This window comes from Eriocheir sinensis, chromosome 46 (genome assembly GCF_024679095.1).
Source record: "Eriocheir sinensis breed Jianghai 21 chromosome 46, ASM2467909v1, whole genome shotgun sequence".
NCBI classification, from domain to species: domain Eukaryota; kingdom Metazoa; phylum Arthropoda; class Malacostraca; order Decapoda; family Varunidae; genus Eriocheir; species Eriocheir sinensis.
In genome coordinates this window covers 11,514,048-11,519,402 of record NC_066554.1, presented here as the reverse complement: position 1 = coordinate 11,519,402, position 5,355 = coordinate 11,514,048, and the positions used below count along the sequence as shown (strand labels likewise).

Here is a 5,355-nt window from a genome sequence, read left to right as displayed (position 1 = left end):
TATCATCACCACCACCATCACCACTTCTATTTTTCACTTACAACATCATTCTTTCCTTTCCTTATATTTTGATTATCTATTTGAATATCACAAAAACCTCAGGAGAATTATCATTATTATTTTTATTATTATTATTATTATTATTATTACTATTATTATTAGTGTTATGATTAATACTATTGTTTAATTATTATAACATTGAGCTGGCGAACGAACCAATAGGAGTGTGTGTGTGTGTGTGTGTGTGTGTGTGTGTGTGTGTGTGTGTGTGTGTGTGTGTGTGTGTGTGTGTGTGTGTGTGTGTGTGTGTGTGTGTGTGTGTGTGTGACTTTTACGAGCCACACATCTTGGTAGGAAAAGTACATGAGTGTGTGTGTGTGTGTGTGTGTGTGTGTGTGTGTGTGTGTGTGTGTGTGTGTGTGTGTGTGTGTGTGTGTGTGTGTGTGTGTGTGTGAGTGAGTGTGTGTATCGTCGACCCTGTATTCTTAGCAGTAAAGCAACGCGCTACACACTACCAACTATTTACTTATATGAAAAAAAAAAGAATAAAAAAACACACATACACACGAACATACACCTTCACCACCACCACCATCATCATCATCATCAGCTTACCGTGAAACGTATTGGCGATGGATTTTAAAGCTTTTTGACCCTAAGTGAGAGAGAGAGATAATTAATTTTTTTCTATGTATTTTTGAGCACCACCACCACCACCATCACTTCCTTATCCATATACTTTCAATCTTCTCCATAATATAACTGTTTTTTTCTACTGCATTCCTTGTGTATTGATTTATGTGTTCCTTCCTTTCCTAGTCACTTCTATTACTTATAATCCTTTAGTAGTGTTGTTTTGCTCATTATATTATTTTTCTATACCGTGACATATTTATTTTACTCTTCTTTCATAATGTCAACTTTCTTTCCTTTCTCAGTGATTGCCAGTATAATATAAACCATTAATATTTCTATCCCTATTATCCTAACCCTTTATACCATGACATTCAACTCCTCTTCCTTCGTTTCTAGTTTTTCTTCCTGTATTTCGATGCCAGTTCATATATATTGTCCATTAGTTTCTTTATTATCTCTCTATATATTGCATCATTATCATCTTTATATCGCTCTTCAGTATCTTTCATTGCCTTACTTCGCTTATCAGTATCTTTATCACCCTTGTATTTTCCGTCAGTTATTTTACTCTCCTCTTTATTGCATATCAGTATCTATGCTTGCCGTACATTTCATTTATTCAGTCTATAACTATTCACTTCTATTCAGAGTATATCATGACCAATTCCTCTCCCTTCCAACACTTTCTAATCATCTTGTACTTCAGTCTTCCTTTATTTTTTAGTCCTTATCGGTATCTTGATCTTAGCTTAGGCCTAGTCAATCTTATCCAATATATTAACCATTATATTCGTTCGTGACACAATAGTTAATTCTTCATAGCTGGTGTCCCTTCTATACTCCATTAGCTAAGTGGTTTCTCTCCCTTATACCATGTTATATTATTTCCTCTCCTTTCTTTATGCTTTAAATTCCAGGTTTCTAATAGCTTCGCCAATATCTTAGTCCCCCACCCTCTAGTTCATTCTTTCTCTTCTATACTCCATTAGCAAACTGTTTTCTCTCTTATACCATGTTATATTATTTCCTCTCCTTTCTTTATGCTTTAAATTCCAGGTTTCTAATAGCTTCGCCAATATCTTAGTCCCCCACCCTCTAGTTCATTCTTTCTCTTCTATACTCCATTAGCTAACTGTTTTCTCTCTTATACCATGTTATATTTATTTCGTCTTATTTCTTTATGCTTTAAATTCCAGCTTTCTAATAGCTTCGCCAACATCTTAGTCCTTCATCCACTAGTTCATTCGTCATAGCTTCTCTTCTACACACCATTAGCTAACTGTTTTCTCTCTTATACCATGTTATATTTATTTCGTCTTATTTCTTTATGCTTTAAATTCCAGGTTTCTAATAGCTTCGCCAATATCTTAGTCCTTCACCCTCTAGTTCATTCTTCATAGCTTCTCTTCTATACTCCATTAGCTAACTGGTTTTTCTCTCTTATACCATGTCATATTTATTTCGTCTTATTTCTTTATGCTTTAAATTCCAGGTTTCTAATAGCTTCGCCAATATCTTAGTCCCCTACCCTCTAGTTCATTCGTCATAGCTTCTCTTCTACACTCCATTAGCTAACTGTTTTCTCTCTTATACCATGTTATATTTATTTCGTCTTATTTCTTTATGCTTTAAATTCCAGGTTTCTAATAGCTTCGCCAATATCTTAGTCCCCTACCCTCTAGTTCATTCGTCATAGCTTCTCTTCTACACTCCATTAGCTAACTGTTTTCTCTCTTATACCATGTTATATTATTTCCTCTCCTTTCTTTATGCTTTAAATTCCAGGTTTCTAATAGCTTCGCCAATATCTTAGTCCCCCACCCTCTAGTTCATTCGTCATAGCTTCTCTTCTACACTCCATTAGCTAACTGTTTTCTCTCTTATACCATGTTATATTTATTTCGTCTTATTTCTTTATGCTTTAAATTCCAGGTTTCTAATAGCTTCGCCAATATCTTAGTCCTTCACCCTCTAGTTCATTCGTCATAGCTTCTCTTCTACACACCATTAGCTAACTGTTTTCTCTCTTATACCATGTCATATTTATTTCGTCTTATTTCTTTATGCTTTAAATTCCAGGTTTCTAATAGCTTCGCCAATATCTTAGTCCTTCATCCACTAGTTCATTCTTTCTCTTCCACACTCCATTAGCAAACTGTTTTCTCTCTTATACCATGTTATATTATTTCCTCTCCTTTCTTTATGCTTTAATTCCAATCGCATTCAATATCTACGCCAATATCTTAGCCTCTGACGCACTAGTTCATTCTCCATTGCTTTCTCTTCTTCATACTCTTAGCTAACTATTTCCTCACTTGTACCTCGACATGTTTATATCCTCTCCTTTTTTTATGCTTCAATTCTAGCCTTCCAATACCTCAACCAAGATCTTAGTTTCTGCCACATTAATTCAGTCTCAGCTAACTGTTTTCTCTCGTTCCTCCCTTCCTTCCCACTCTTGATTTCGTCCCTTCCCTGCAATTACGTATTTTCTCTCGCCTTTCCCTTCCTTATTAATGGCAGTCAGTGGGTCATTAAGGGGGTCATGCGTCCTTTTAATTAGTTGACGTTCTTATTTCCATCCGTTCTTAATTTCTTTCTCTTTACTGTTTTGTGGTATTACAGTAAGTTATTTTCATGTAATTATTCTTATTTGATTCATCATTTTTACTTTTTTTTTCCTATATTCATCATCGTCTTATTCATCGTTTCTCCCTCTGTCATCGCATTTTGTAATCATCACTTTTTCTTTATTAATTTCCTGGTAATTTAATTTTGTGTCCTGTTGTCTCCCCTTTCGTGATTTAATGATTCGTTGTCACCTTTTTTGTTTCATCTCTTTCTCGTGTTATTCTTCTCCTCCTCTCTTCATTTGTTTCTTTTCTTTTACGTTCTTATCATATTATTCGTCTCTCTTCATTTGCATCTTTTATGGCTTGTCTCTTTATTCCTTTATTCTCTTCCTCTCTCTTTCTTTCTTCCCTTCGTCGTCTGTGTATATATTTTTATCCCTTTTTCCTTACGTTATAATTACTTCATTTCCTTTATTTTCGCCTCCTTCTTTCTTTTTCTTTAGTCTCTTTCTATTGATTATTTTCTCTTCCTTTCCTTTCAGCTTTCTCCTCCGTTTGCATGTATATTTTCATCTATTTTTCGACATCCTAATTACTTCATTTCCTTTCTTTTTTGTCTCTTCCTTGCGTTCCCTCTCACTTTCTTTCCACCCATTACTTTCGTTGCAGTTATGATCACCTTCTACATGTATATAAATAACCTATAAAAACCTCCTATAAATTTGCTATAACTCGGTTTCTGTTTGTATATAACCTAAGAATATCTCCACTAACTTGTATGTCTTGATGAATTCGTATTTCTATATAACTTACGAATCTCTGCTATAACTTCCCTGATGGATTCGTGTTTATATATCATCTAAGAATAGTTATAACTCGTACGTCTTAAAGAATTCGTATTTGCTTATATATAACCGATGAATAATTTGCTATACCTCGGACTCCTTGATGGGTTCTTTCTATGTGTTTGTATATAACCTTAAGAATGTTTGCTATAATAACCGCTTCTGTTACGACCATCTCTGTTTCCTGCTGTATCTGTTCTTCTTCTATACGACCTTCTGTTACTACCATGTCTAAGTCTCCTGTTATGTGTCTACTTTTACTATCACTGTTAGCTGTTATATGCTTTCTTTTGCTTCTACTGGTGAATTTGATGTTGATAGTCTGTTTGCGTGCAGGTGTGTGTGTGTGTGTGTGTGTGTGTGTGTGTGTATGTACATGTCAATCACAAAACGTACATACACTCTTTTTCTTCTTCCATATCCATCATCTTGTGTGTGTGTGTGTGTGTGTGTGTGTGTGTGTGTGTGTGTGTGTGTGTGTGTGTGTGTGTGTGTGTGTGTGTGTGTGTGTGTGTGTGTGTGTGTGTGTGTGTTTGTGTGTTTGTTTTCAGTTTCATGTACACGGTTACGCTAGATACTGAATGATTTACTCACACACACACACACACACACACACACACACACACACACACACACACACACACACACACACACACACACACACTCACCTCCTCTCTTCATCTCCTTGAGCATATATATATATATATATATATATATATATATATATATATATATATATATATATATATATATATATATATATATATATATATATATATATATATACACAAATTTAACAGTAATTATTCTCCTCTTCACTAACATTAATTTCTTTACCTGATTAAGTTTACATAATTAACATCATTTTATCAACACAGTCCTTTTGGCGTGATAATTAGTGGGTTCATTATTTTTTTTTTTAATTGTTTTTGTTTTTATTGTGTTTTCTGTCGTGTTTTCTGTTTTGTTTTCACTTTTCTTCTTCTATTCTTTTTCTTCGTTTAAAATTAGTTAGTTCATTCATTGTAATTTTTCACTTGTTTTTTTTCTTTTCATCACATTTGTTGTTTTGTTTTGTTTTGTTTTGTTTTGTTTTTCTTCTTCTATTCCTCTCTTCGTTTACATTATCCCCTTTCTCATCATTCTATTAACACAGTCTCTTCTCTTCTCTTCTTCCTATAATTTTTAGTCTCGATTCTTCGTATCTTCGTTTAAATCTTTTCACACTTATCATCATATTATTAACACAGTCCTTTTTGGCACAATGATTCGTTTACTTCTTCATTTCTATTCTTTTTTTC

At 33.9% G+C, this 5,355-nt stretch overlaps 1 long non-coding RNA gene across 2 annotated transcripts; it reads left to right on the top strand.

The window, feature by feature from the left end:
• The first annotated feature begins 692 nt into the window (after positions 1-692).
• LOC126981112 (uncharacterized) lies at positions 693-4,659 on the top strand. 2 transcript variants are annotated; one of them, XR_007733741.1, is made up of 3 exons: positions 693-1,692; positions 1,833-1,979; positions 2,129-4,659. It is a non-coding gene; the product is annotated as an uncharacterized LOC126981112 (long non-coding RNA). The 2 variants fall into 2 exon arrangements; XR_007733742.1 differs by having other exon boundaries at positions 1,833-1,882; positions 2,186-4,657.
• The last annotated feature ends 696 nt before the right edge of the window (positions 4,660-5,355 follow it).